Source organism: Garra rufa, chromosome 7 (genome assembly GCF_049309525.1).
Source record: "Garra rufa chromosome 7, GarRuf1.0, whole genome shotgun sequence".
Classification (NCBI taxonomy): domain Eukaryota; kingdom Metazoa; phylum Chordata; class Actinopteri; order Cypriniformes; family Cyprinidae; genus Garra; species Garra rufa.
This window is the reverse complement of record NC_133367.1, coordinates 44,729,669-44,744,859: the sequence shown is the minus strand read 5'-3', so window position 1 is coordinate 44,744,859 and position 15,191 is coordinate 44,729,669. Positions and strand designations below refer to the sequence as shown.

The following is a 15,191-nucleotide window of genomic DNA, read 5'->3' as shown; positions in this document are numbered from 1 at the left end:
CATGGAAATGAAACTTACTCACTCAAACCTGTGGGCTGTTACTATGTGAGCTATTGTAGCTATTACGTAAATCTTTTGCATAAAAAAAAAAAAAAAAAGTTCATAGTGACCATAAACTTACACGAGTGTTTTACAAAGTTTTCCTTGTGTTTCTTTGTATGTGTAAAAAATTATAAAAGTGAAAATTATTTTCAAAGTAAATCCTAGTCACGCACTGCAAAAATGCTTTTCCTACTTAGATTTTTTTTGTCTTGTTTCCAGCCAAAATATTAAAAAATCTTTAATCAAGAAGGATTTTCTAGACGAGTGAAAATTATTGTTTCAGAAAAAAAAAACTTGTCAAAATTAAGTGAGTTTTTGCTTAGAAGAAGCAAAATAATCTGCCAATGGTGTAAGCAAAATTTGTTTTATTTCAAACAGAAAACAAGATTATTTTTCTTACCCCATTGGCAGATTATTTTGCTTGTTTCAAGCAAAAACACACTTTATTTTGACTTTTTTTAATTTTATTTTTACAATAATTTTTACTCATCTAGAAAATCCTTCTTGATTTAGGAATGTTTAGATATTTTGGCTGAAAACAAGACAAAAATCTAAGTAAAAAAGCATTTTTTTTTTTTTTTTGCATTTTAGCTTTGTATGAAGAATTTTATTTATTTACTTATTTAGTAAGCTGAACAATTGTGTCCCTTTGGCCAAAGCTCTTAACTCTCATTGCTTCGACTCAGTGTAAAAATATGGATAGGACAATATTTTGCCGAGATACAACTATTTGAAAACCTAAATATTGAGAAAATTGCCTTTAAAGTTGTCCAGATGAAGTTCTGATCAATGCATATTACTAGTAAAGTTCTGATATATTTATGGTAGAAAATTTACAGAACATCTTAATGGAACATTATCTTTACTTAATATCCTAATGATTTTTGGCATAAAAGAAAAATTGATAATTTTGACCCATAGAATGTATTGTTAGCTATTGCTACAAATATACCTGTGTTACTTAAGACTGGTTTTGTGGTCCAGGGTTACATTTAATTCATGTCTTACTTGCTCTTTCTTTGTATTTGTGAAATTTACTTTAATTTGTAAGTAAAACAAAGTTAGTGGACTACATTTGACAAGAAAATACTATTTCAGTATTTCAACTTTAAAATCTGCTGTTGAATTCAATGTGTTACTTGCCATTCATGAGTAAATGTTTGTGAAATTTACTAGTGAAAAATTTTCCACATCATATTTTTCCAGTGCATGTTTAAGTAAAAAAGACTTTTATGCACTTTTTATGATGTTTTTGTCATTATTGGAGCTTGACATGCTCATGAACTTGCATACTTGCATAATAACTGCATACGGGATTTAAGCGACACCACGGGTGATAAATAATAGCAGAATTTGTCTTTGCGATTAAATGCATTTTTGAATAACAATAAGAGGTCATCTTTACAATATATCGAGCATTTTAATAATTGAGGTATAACAATATCACAGCAGCAACCTTGTAGACCTACCCAGACCTGATTGACTCATGCCATTGCAATGTTTACCGGTTGCATTTCATTCCTTTTCTTTTTTTTTTTTCTAAGCAATTATAAACAAGAGATGGCCGCTGTAGGAGTGCCAGGGCTGTGCAGTTTCCGCTCATGTCGTTTGTAAAGGGCTTAACCCTACTCGGACCTGTTTATTTGCATCCCTCTGTAAGTTTCGCCCATCTACAACGAAGCCTCACGTTACTGTACCCCAATAAAACCAGAAAACACAGTCAGAGATGGCATTAACTGACTCTGAAGGACGGGCATTGTGGATGCTGCCAGTGCCCAACAAGCCCTCTTTATTATGGCAGGAATTATGATGGCCATGTTGGATATGTGAGATCGCTGGTGGCGAGCAAGATAAGTCGAGTAATTGTCACTTACTGTAACAGCGGCTCCCATTCATTAAGAGCCCGTGTCTAATAAACTACTGGAGGAAAGGAGGCCAGCTGTACTGTGAAGCCTCACACAAGGCGGCTCTTTCTCTGTGGCCCCAAACTTTGTCAAAAGGCGAAACTGTCTACGAGGCGCTCTGTGATTCAACAGAGATTCCAATGGAGGTTTGTCTTGGGGGAGCAAACAAGGGCTTCCTTTTGACTAAATAATGAAAAATAGGGTGTTCGAGAGGGACAGCAAAAACTGATATAGCTTCTCTTTTAGACTAGTTCCAGTTATGTCAACTGGAAAACAAACAATTCAAGGGCTGTTGTCGTACTTAACTTTTTGCTAAAATCAGTCTACATAATTTGCAGCAATAGTTGATTGTAAAACTTACCAGCCTTACAAAGGAGCTTGTCCACAAAGTTTTTGTTCCTTACAAATAATTTATTTATTTACATTTACACAACAATTAAATAAATTTCATGTCAAAAATGTTATTGCTGTGATGCTAAAAAATTTTTTTTTTTTGGCTATTGCTACAAATATCCCCATGCTACTTATGACTGGTTTTGTGGTGCAGAGTCACATTTGTTTTAAGAGCATTTGTTCTATTGCCTTCAATTTATGCATTTTTTTTAAATGACCTGTCATTAATTATCATATAATTGTCAAATAATGCCCAAACTGTAAATTTATAACAATGACAATGAAAATAGAATAAATAGACTTTATTCTCTTCATGCAATATATATACACACTCCGTAATATATATACTCAATACATTCTTTGTACATTTACACAATACATTCAAGTTTGGGGTGAGTAAGAATTTTTATTATTATTATTAAAGCAGGGATGCATTAAATTGCTCAAAAGTAACAGTAAAGTATATTTCAAATAAATGTTGTTCTTTTAAACTTTGTTCATCACAGACACTTAATAAATAAATAAATTATAAAGTAGCATTAGTGTTTTTACATTGATAATATTCAGAAATATTTCCTGAATGATTTCTGGAGGATCATGTGACACTGAAGACTGAAGTAATGATGCTGAAAATTCAGCTTTATATCGCAGGAATAAATTACATTTTACAATATATTCACATAAAAAAAATTGCTATTTTACATGTATTGCTTTTATTGTTTACTATGTGCATAAAAGACTTCTTTCAAAAACATGAAACAACTTACTGACCCCAAACCTCTGAAAGGTATTGTGTATTTATATTATTCTGGGCTAAAATGAGACCAGAACATGTGTAAAGCATGTAAAGCCAAAGAGAGGTGACCAAAATAAGCAATTTGACCAGCCAGATGTGGACATGTAAACGATATCTTTCTATCCAAACCTTACCCAAAACATATCAAAAGAGTTTTTTCCTGAGTACTTTCCTGTTCTCTTATCCAACTCACACCTATCAGTACAATGGCCTTCTCATCACTGAATTCTTACATTCTCTATTCTAGAGCTGCACAAACCAGCTGCATTGTGGAATCCATGAATAGAAGCCCTCCATTTCCTCAACCCGAAATTTTTCAACAGTTGAGTGAATTTTTCATAGAGTCCAGTGAATTCCAGAGGTGCTTCAAGAGGAGCACATGTCCTCAAGTATGCTGACATTTGAATGCATTTCTAGGGTGACAGCTGTAGGAACCCTGTCGGTTTGGGGTGTCTTTGCTGGATCATGGTGGGCCATTATGAGTCCTTCTCAACTTCCTGTCAGTAACTGTCTGAGGGGGGCAAGTACTGACTTCTTGGAATGTGGCAAGTCCTTGTGAACTATTTCCTTTCTTTTTCAGCCACTGTTTGTTACTTTATAAAGTTTCTTTTTCTAACCTTTAAACTGATGGCGTATTGACCCTGTGGAATGGTAAATATACACAATGTAATTCTATAAAATGGGCATTTTGGGAATTCCGCTGCCAAAACAACCCATTGCCACTTTACAAAATAATAATTGCTAGCAACATTACTTGCTGTACACTCTTAAACATAAAGCTTCTTTATTGGCATCGATGGTTCCGTGAAGAACCTTAAACATCCATGGAACCTTTCAAATGCAGAAAAAGGTTCTTTGTAGTCAAAAATGGTTCTTTAGATTTTTAAAACATTTTTCCAAAACAACCCATTGCCACTTTACAAAATAATAATTGCTAGCAACATTACTTGCTGTACACTCTTAAAAATAAAGCTTCTTTATTGGCATCGATGATTCCATGAAGAACCTTAAACATCCATGGAACCTTTCAAATGCAGAAAAGGTTCTTTGTAGTCAAAAATGGCTCTTTAGATTTTTAAAACATTTTTCAAAGTGGTTCTTTTAAGAACTGTTCACTGAAAGGTTCTTTGGGGAACCAAAATTATTCTTCTATGCCATCACTGCAAAAACACCCTTTTGGAACCTTTATTTTTAAGAGTGTAAGCCTCATCCAGAGAGATGTGGGTTCATGTGTGTGACCCTGGACCACAAAACCCATCATAAGGGTCAATTTTATGATATTGAGATTTATACATCATCTGAAAGCTGAAAAAATAAGATTTCCATTGAGGTATTCTTAGGATATGACCATATTTGGCTGAGATACAACTATTTTAAAACCTGGAATCTGAAAAAAATAACCTTTGAAGTTGTCCAAATAAAGTTCTTAACAATGCATATTCAAATCAAAAGATCATTAAGTGTTGATATATTTACTTTAGGAAATGTTCAAAGTATCTACATGGAACATGATCTTTACTTAATATCCCAATGATTTTTGGGCATAAAAGAAAATTTTATAATTTTGACTCAAACATTGTATTTTTGGCTATTGCTACAAATATACATGTGCTACTTAAGACTGGTTTTGTGGTCCAGGGTCACATATAGCCTAGGAACAATGTCATTCTATAAAATGGGCATTTTGGGAATCCGCTGCCAAACAAGACATTGCCAGTTTTCAAAATATTACTTTGTAGCAACTTTACTTGCTATAGCCAAGCAGCTAAACCTCATCCAGAGAGATATGGGTTCATATTTGCAGAGTTATACCAATTTTGCAGGGACTCAAACAAGAACTCCCATAAGGATATTTGCTGCCATTAACTGAGCTCATGACGGTTTAGCGCAGACCAATTAAGATTCCTATTTGCTTATACAGTTGTTAAGTTTCTCCAAGGACCATTGTGATTGAGGCCATACATCCCATTGTTTTCCAATAACTAATGATACTTTGGTTTACTTTGGGCTATAGGGGCATATGAGTATAAGATGGCTAAAAGAATGTGAGAGATATACAGTAAGCCACAATTCAAACATACAAGGCTCTAATGACAAATGACTAACTTCAGAAGGTCAGAATAAAAGTCAACACGAGAGAGCAGCTTCACTCCGGAATCCAAAGATCCATTGAGGGCTATATGGATAAATTTGAGGGAAGAAAGTTGGATTATTGAATCCAAGGGGGAAGTGGGATTGACTCCATCTGTCGAGATGGTCTTCCAGCCGACTTTTGCCCACATGCTGGATGCTGGCTCAGGAAGCTCTCTCACACTTCCTCCCGCAGTCCTCAACATGATCCTCGAAGGGGGAGTGTACCAAAAGACATAGCCTCTATCTAAGGGTCTTTGTCCCTATAGGGGGCAAACAGTGGGATCCTACAGGGAAGGAAACACACGCCCCCTCCTTCAACAACAGCAGGAGGAGAAAGAAAGCACATTACATGCTTGAAAATCAGCCCAGCGCCATTATTTTAGTTACCAAACCAGTGGGGGGACACTGTCGCTTTCAGACATGCTCTACAGGTCATGAGTCGTGAGATGGGCGGATGAGATTTTCCTTGGCTCACATCACGGATTTCGTGAATGCACCTGCGATTGTGGCTCCCTGCATTGTTGTGGTGTTTTGTTGAGTGTCACATATCAGTAATGGAAATGAGGCAATAAAACGAAAGGGAAGTTGGTGTCAGTTTCACCTGTGCACAAAAGTGTGCCACAAGCGTGGTATTCAAAAGCAAGCTGGTTTACTCAATGCACAGATCAGAAAAAACTTGCTAGCTGCTCGATTACCAGACTACCCATTCATAAATACATTAATAGATTACAAAACAACAGTAGACACGCCTCTACAGTCTACAGTAATAATACTATACATGCATACTTGGCAAAGTTGAGTGACAGTAGATGTTTGACTTGAATTTTCCCTCCTCTTTTTCTCTCTCTCTCTTTTTTTTCTAGTGTTTTTTTTCTACTCAAGTATGGCGGTGATAATTGGATTGTGTGGACACCTGGATGAGTGCAGTATATCCAGGGGATTAGAGAACGGGATGGGTGAGTCAACTCAAATTATTGTCACGTTAACCCGTACAACTGGCAGCCGCCGCCCCCTACTACTCACTCAAATAAGGTCCCGGTGCTCACAAAACATGTCCAACTCCTGAACAATCTCTACAGCCAAAAATATACAGGTGATTTTCTAAAGCATGTAAATTAAATAGGAGGTTCTCAACTGGGTTTGTTTCAAAGGCCACAAAGTTTCAACATTCAATAAGTTTATCATGCAAATGTAAACAGTTGATTTCTACATTTTCAGAAAAATGGGTCCAACAGCTTGTCTCCTGTTCCAGTGCCTTTAAAGGGACAACTTTTGTACCCTATCTACCCCATACGATTTATAAAAGTACTTTAAGAGTATATAATACTACTCTAAGAAACTAATATGCACGTTTTGGGGGTAAATAAGGTACAAGGTTGTCCTTTTAAGCACTCTTCTCCAGTGACAAGCTGTTGCACATTATTATTTTTTTCTGACAGTGTAGATGTCACATGAATTTAGATGGTTTCATCATACCCATAGCAGCAAATCATCCTCCACACAACAAATTGTGGTCAGAGCAAACTATATATGTGAACCTGGACCACAAAACCAGTCATAAGTGTCAATATTTCGAAATTGAGATTTATACATCACCTGAAAGCTGAATAAATAAGCTTTCCATGGATAGGATAGGACAATATATGATAGAGATACAACTATTTGAAAATATGATGGTGCAAAAAAAAAAATCTAAATATTGAGAAAATTGCATGTAAAGATGTCCAAATGAAGTTCTTAGCAATGCATATTACTTAACAAAAAATAAAATTTTTATATTTACAGTAGAACATTTACTAAATATCTTCATGGAACATGATCTTTACTTAATTAAAGAAAAATCGATAATTTTGACCCATACAATATATTTTTGGCTATTGTTATAAATATAACCGTGCTAGTTTTGTGGTCCAGGGTCACATATTTACCTCGTATTGAACCCAAATTGAACTTAATTTCACACTGGTTTTAGCATCAATGACATGACTAAATGTTTTTTCTATTCATAAATACATTAAAAATGGAATTCATACGCATAATGTCTTACCTACAGATCTTTAAATTAATTTAGATATGTTTTGTTATAAAGTAAAATATGTCTGGGTAATAAAGTTCTAGGTATGAAGAAAATTTTACGACTTTTTACTTGGTTACAATTTTAGAATTTTATTGCTTGAAACGGATATAATTTTAGTTTTAAAAATCACATGATACCAACATGAATACAGTACATTTGAAAAAAGAACTTGGCATATTCATTTTAAACTACAGTCAAACCAAAAATGATTCTGACACCAGATATATTTTTTGACATATTTTTACTACTTCATTTATTTAAGTGAGGGTAGCAAAATAAACTGTGACATATTATGCCCAAAAAGTCTTCATACAGTGGACTACCAGTAAAATTGATACAAATGTGGGACCAAAAATTATTCAAACACTTTGACCTGAACATGTTTTGCTTAAGTGTTTTTCTTTGATTGCTAATGCGACCTTTTTACACAACAGATTAAACAAAATAGAGCATTGCTTGGTAATTGGTCAACAAAGTCTTGATAGTTGTGTAAACATACTAAAACTGTCTGGAATTTTGGTTGATTGTAATCCATTACATACCATTCTATCAAAGTTATCTGACATTATCAAGATGAATATGTTCTGAAACAGTTTAACTCTTAACTTCTTGTCATATTTTACCATTTTCTAAACTACAGCAAATTAACTGATAATGTGAGAAATGTTGAAGGTGTTTGAATAAATATTGGTTTGACTGTAGATTTTGTATAAGATATAAAACATTTTCCTGAACACTCTTGTACGTCATTGATCCATTAACCTAACTGACCTGAGTGTTTTCTCTTACCAAACGTGTTTGTTTATCATAACCACACTCAATTATGTGGTTAGCTGCATTTTATTATTTGCATTTAGCATTGTTTTCCTCTTGTGTCGGCCATCGGAACACACTTGTGACCCATTTTAAGGTCCCAACCATCCACTGCTGTAGATAAGCCGGTAGATGAGCTTTTACGCAAGATTAACTTTTATCTGTTAAGAAAGTTTAAGGAATATTGTATCCTTAAGTGTTTGATTTCACATTCGGTCTCAGTGCATGAAGGATAAATGTTGGACACTACTGCCAACAGGCCTTGTATAAGCTCGTCAGGGCGGCCATCGTTAGCAGGAGTTTGTAAACAGAGCGTAGAGTGTGTGGAAGGGGGGCAGAGGTGCTGAAAGACGAGACGGCAATAGCGAAACTCAAGCTGGTCGGAGCAGGGGAGGGAGGGGGGTGGTTGTTTGACCACCGGGATGAGCGATGAGTCGGCGGTCCCGTCAGAAGGCACTGCCACGGCAACTGCGCGGATTCACTAGGTGTCGTCTAGGCAGGTAATTCATCAGCCCATGCTGGGGCTGGGCCTCCGAAAACTTCCCATGGTCACTTCTGAGTGCGAATACGTAATGAGCTGGAGGGCTCCACATTTGCCACGGCTGATTAGACGAGAACAATGAGCCCAAACAGAACTGGCAGTCCTCACAATGGGGACTGGAAAGCCTCAAGGCGTTGCCTCCATATTTCTAGGGGAGGAAGAGAGAGAGAAAAGTGAACAAAACTGTAGTTTATAACTGTCTTCGCTCTTTTGGACGGCTGCTGAACATGTACGATACTTTGTCACTAGACTTCCGAGAGTGTGTATGTGTGGTAAGGTTGCGCTTAAAGCCTGAAGAATGGTGGGAAACTGTGTTTTGCCATATTTTAATTAATAGCAGAGAAATATAGTGTCTTAAAATTTTTTTGTAAAAAATTATCTAAATAATGAGAATGATTTGGATCAGGATTATTGTAAACTAATATTAAAACAAACAAACAAACAAACAAACAAACAATAATAAAAAAAAAGCATATTTTATTTAAGTTGTTTGTAAGGTAACATTTCTAATTTTCATTTAATTAATTTGATGTACTAAATTTAAGCAAATGTGAAACCTGTATATGTTATTTATATATATATATATATATACTTATATATATATATATATATATATATATATATATATATATATATATATAAGAAATATGAAATATATTTTAAGTAAAAATATTTTTCGCTAGACTTCTGAGAGTGTGTATGTGTGGTAAGGTTGTGCTTATAGCCTAAAAAAATATATGGAAAACAGTATTTTTTGTCATATTGTAATTACTAGAAAGAGAAATATAGTGTCTTACAACTTTTTTTGTAAAAAATAATGAGAAAGATTTGGATCACGATTATTGTAAACTAATATTAAAACAAACAAAGTAACAATAAAAAAATGTAAAAAAAAAAAATGTAAAATTATTTTATTTTATTTTATTATAGTTATTTGAAAGGTAGCTTTTCTAATTTGCATTTAATTAATTTGATTTACTAAATTAACTAAATATGAAACTTGTATAAAAACAAACAAAAAAAATACAAAAATAAATATAAAATATATTAAAAAAACAAAACATTTTAAAAATACAAACATATTTAAAACAAACAAACAAATAAATTAATCATAAAATGTAAAATTCTTTCTTTCTTTCTTTCTTTCTTTCTTTCTTTCTTTCTTTCTTTCTTTCTTTCTTTTTCTCTTTTTCTTTTTGCATTTTATGTATATGGGCAGATCTCAGGTTCTCCTGTAAATAGTTATAACAAAAAAAAATAATAATATAAAATATATTTTACAAATAAATATAAAAATATTAATAAACCATTCTAAAAAAAAAATCCAGACATATTTAAAACAAACAAACAAACAAACAAACAAATAAATCAGAAAAATGTCATATTAATTAAAATTAAAAAGGTAAAATTAAAATGGAAATATATATATATATATATATATATAATTAATTTATTTGTAAATAGTTATAAATCTAAAATGTTTGATAAATTAATAACAACAAAAAATGATTTTAATTCATATAATGTATATTTACATATTGTATATTATTATAAAAGTACCATTATTTAAAGTAAATGTGAGTGTAAAGCCATATAAAACTTCTTACCGCCAAACTAGAGTGTTGTGGGTGGTTGCTAGGTCATTGCTATGCGGTTGCCAAGGTGTTATGAGCGATTATTAGTTCCTATGCAGTTGCTAGGGTATTTAGAGTGTTCGCTAGGAGTTTGCCAGGGTCTTTTGGGTAGTTAGGCGGTTATTTACTAGCCCAAGTCAAGAAGAACCTACAGCAAGGTCTTTAGTTATAGAATTATATCACCGCCAGATGAAAATGAACTCAACAAGCTGATTGATCATGGAACATATCATTCTCGTCTGTAGCAGAATGAGTTAAGTTGAAGTTTCAAATGCATACTTTAGCAAACGCCACTAACAAGAGAATAAAAATTGCGTGACTGTCATTTAATTCCTGTGAAATTATTAAATTATTTTCTCGCTGATTATTTGTGTGCAATATTAACATACTGTTTATAGCTACACTGAAATTAACAGTCCTTTTCTGACCAACCAAAAAATGTGGTAATCTTAACTAAGCAATTTGGCCTGGAAAGAGATCAACGTCATTAGCGTCTTTTGTTTGACAAAGAGGAACTGGCTCGTGGAGAGCGTTCAATCTCCGCAGCAGGCGTATCTCTTTGAACACGCTCGAAGAAATGAGTTTCTATATCAGTTGGAGACCGTTTCGCTCTCCACTTTAAAAATAGAGATGATGGGAGGGAAGCCCCTGGAATATTTATTGGGAGGGGGGAATAAATCCACAATTCTCGGTCACATGTTCTTTCCGTCCGTGGCTGTTTTTCCAATTACTTAACGGTATTTACATATTATTTCAATGTAGTGCGGCAGATACGCGCCATGCCACGGCCTAGCAATGAGCCGCTGAAAGAATTCACGCTTAATTGTATTTCATAAATCATATTGGGAGCCCCTTCAGAATAAGCTCCCTGTAACACAATGATAAAATGGCCAATTATGAGAAAATTCCAGGGTCTGTAATTTACTAAACACACTCCAGAGAGAGTCTTTTGAGAGGCAAGATAGACTCCTTGTTGGATTGTTTTCCTTTAGAGTGGCTTTGCGTTATAGTACTAAATAAATTACAATTGTTTGTGATCATTCTTGTTTTCGACGGCGCTTTTTGCATCTTTACACACACAACATCCGTCACTTTGACCAACTGACCTTCCCCTCCTCACCTCCATCAGGAAGATTGGACCTAAAGTAGTGTTTGCAGTCTAAACTATAGCCTTTTAAACGCAAATAACTGGAGTGATAGGTAGAGATAGCAGCTCCATCACTCTCAGAGCTGCTCAAATTCCTAATCACAGTATTTGTTTTAGCTTTTGCAGGTTCTGTCCAAACCTGTGAGCTGAAGTCTTCTGATTCGCCGTCTCGTGGAGGACCAGATCTGCACGTTTGGGGATGTTGTGTGTCAGCAAACTTGGAGCATCAGTTTTGACCTCGCAGTAAATGCAAATGTTGGATCCATGCTCAAATATATGGAATTTACTAATGTCATTTTTGTTCTGTGTGACTCATTTTACCAAAAGAAACTCTAATCCGTTTTGTAAGGGGAGACACTGCAGGCAAAAACACTGTTTTTTCATGCACCAAGTTTGAGATTTTGGGCTTTTTGGCGTTTCATTTGTTTTGTGTTTCTTTTATGGCACTTTATCTATTTGTGTCAATAGATTTCAACTGCAATGCATTTTTTAAAAGCTGTTTTCTCAAAATGAGTTTTTCTCCTACACTGAGCCATAAATCTCCACTTCAGTAGCACTTACACACACCAAATTTTACATTTTTATTCCTGTTTATATTCTGAAGGTTTTTACAGAGGGATTTCTAATTTGTAATTTGCTTGATTTTATACAACATTTTATTTCCCCCAAAATAGTAAAAAAACAAAACATTTTTTTCTGTCTGTTATATTTTTTTTCTGACAAAATGAGTTACCCAAAATTAAACAAAAATTTTGAAACTGACTTCATCCAGTGTTTAGATTTTTGTACTAGAAATGTATGCAAATTAGTGCATATTACATTAAACAATGCTTCATTTGCATATTTAAACCTAACATTTTAGAAAACTTGTAATACAAAAAATGTTGGCAATTATCAATGTAATCAATAAACTGGGTAAGGTGGTAACTGTTAGCTATTTTTTTTTACCCTATTCATCTGCAGTGTCTCACCTTAATGCAAGATTAGTAATTTCTCTCTTTGATGCCATAGAGTACCGTTCTTCGCATGATACATCAATGTAAGAATCATTTTGAAATGTTTGGAGATTGCTTTATTTTGTTTTTGAGAGAGATGTAATGTATTTTATATGTTTACACAAAAATAAAATATTTTATATATTTCTTTATACAATTTTATAATTAAGCTTCAGTCAAGTTATCTTATTAAAAATTAGTTAACTACACTACTACAGATTTAAACTACAAACTTACGAACTTTTATACAACAAAGTTGTCTTCGAAGTTGAAGACAGAATCTTTTAACAACATATTTATATTTAGGGACTCAAATGAGAAAGTGAATCATTTATTTAAATTGATTCATTGAAATGAAACAACCAAATGAACTGATTTACTACAATCAGCTGCACTTCCCTTATGAAAAAGAAGTTTATTCAAGTGTGCTATTAGTATGCTAAAAATATGAAAGTATACTTTCAGTCTACTTTTTATGTGCTTCTCAGAAATGTGCTTTATATACTTCTCAGAAATTTACTTAGAATGAGATTTAAGTATACTTGACTTTTACTTAGAAAAAGTCTAAATATATTTGCTATACTTGTGCTTTGAGAATTCGTGTTTTCATTTTTATACGCTAGGGGTGCTATTACACATCTTCTGAACAGAATTTTTAAAACACAAGTGAAAAAGAAACCGAAATAACAGATGCTAAAAATGCATAAAAAAGTATTTAATTAGTAAACTATCAGTATATCTATAAGTTCACTTTTAGTATACTTGCAGTACAAACTAAAAACATGGATGCAAACTAGTTGTATACTCAAAGTTTACAACTATTATACTTAAAGTATACTTTATATACTAGAAAGTGGGCCAATTTAGTCCCGAGGAGTATTGGAATAGTACACTTAAAAGTATACTACTAGTACACTGATATTTGTATACTTACTACATAAAGCATACTTATACTTGAACTATACTTAAGTATACTTAATAAAATAAACTTGAAGTATACTTATTTTTGGTAAGGGTTTTCAACATTTTAAGTCTTTGATTAGCTAATTTGACTGTGAAGCTTTGTGTATAAAACAATGCAATAAAAGATGGGAAATTAATCACTTGAAACTGTATATCTGTGAATTGTGTTCAGTTGTGTTTGATGTCAATGCATTGTTTTGCCTATTCAAAACTTTCACCTGTCACAATATTATGATTTTATCAGTTTTATTGACTGATTTTTAATTGTCTCTGCAACTTTTTATATATGTAGCATATCATGTAAGTAATTACATTAAAATGTTTTATAAATAAGGAAACAGTCTTTGAATTGTCTACTTTTTGTATCAATGTTAGTATTTACAAATTTTTGAAACCCTGTACACAGTTTCAATAAGAAATTATAATAAATGATCTCAACCTAATTAATTAGGGCTTAATTTATGATTAATTTATGATATCAGGAGGACATTTCCAACCAAAAAAAGTATTAAAAATTAAAATCGCGCTAATCAAAGCCAAGTCAAGTCAAGTCATCTTTATTTATATAATGATTTTAATGCATTAAACAAGAAAATAGTATATGTGCAATAATGTCAGTATATGCATGAATTACGTTTTTAATGCATTTTTAAAATAAATTAATACATCTGCACCAAAAAGTTTAAAAAAAGTTTATTTTTATTATCCCTACATGTGATTGTAAAAATGTTTTTAGTTCTACTTTTCAAGGTTAGAACCTGAGCTAACCTTTCTTGTCCTAAAAATGTATCTCAAATGATCAGTTGTTTTGACAGATTTGTTAACGTAATTTTTAAAACTTTTTTTAAAACACATTGGTTGCACCACATGACTTTGATTCAGAATATATATATATATATATATATATATATATTAATAAGCAGTAAAACCTTTTTGTAATACTTTTTTTCTCCTATGAAATAATAAATGAGGTTAAACTAATTAATTAGGGCTTCCATTGAAGAATTTATGATATCAAAAATAAATAATAATAATAATTAAGATGACTTTTAACTGAGAAAATACATGCTTTTCATAGCCAAGTCAAGTCAAGTCATCTTTATTTATATAGTGCTTTATACAATACAGATTGTATCGAAGCAGCTTTACAGGATTTATCAGAAAAATAGTAAATGTGCAGTCATGTCATTATATGCATGAATCACATTTTTAATGCATTTTTAAATAAATCAATACATCGGCACCGAAATGTTTAAGAATCTCATGATTCAAGTCATTAAAATCCCTCATTGATCTTCAACTATTCTGAATAACTCAGGGCAAGTGTATACACCTAAATATGTTATGCTTCTGCCTTCTACTGGACTGTATGTAAATGAGTATGAGTCATAATTAATCTTAGTGTAGGGCCTCCTATTGGAATACAATACAGTAAGGGAAGGTGTAACTCTAGAAGTCTTATGCAGTATCAGTGTGGCAGCCCTGCGGTGCTGAAACTCTGTCACATTACTGTCTCTCTCGCTCTCGAAGCTCCCAGGCCAGCGCCGTGCTCTCCGCATTCAACAGTCTCTTTATTTAAACACAAAGTGCTGTGACACGCTGCTCTCCATCAGCTTCCACTGCTTCCTTTTACCTCTACCTGCATTTGTGTTTGGGCACATTCTGGCGTTTGCGGTCACTTCTCAAGTACTATTTGTGAAAAAGGATATTACCTCACGTAATTGATGGTTTCTGAGCGAGCTCCGAGAGTCCA

The 15,191-nt window shown here is 33.2% G+C and overlaps 1 long non-coding RNA gene across 2 annotated transcripts in view; it reads left to right on the top strand.

Annotated features, from left to right (window-relative positions):
- LOC141339129 (uncharacterized) overlaps window positions 1-13,761 on the top strand; it is a 63,626-nt gene extending 49,865 nt beyond the window's left edge. For both annotated transcript variants that reach the window (XR_012355898.1, XR_012355897.1), the window contains 2 exons: window positions 6,132-6,224; window positions 11,598-13,761. This is a non-coding gene — a long non-coding RNA (uncharacterized lncRNA). The remainder of the gene's footprint in view (window positions 1-6,131; window positions 6,225-11,597) is intronic.
- Window positions 13,762-15,191: the final 1,430 nt, after the last annotated feature.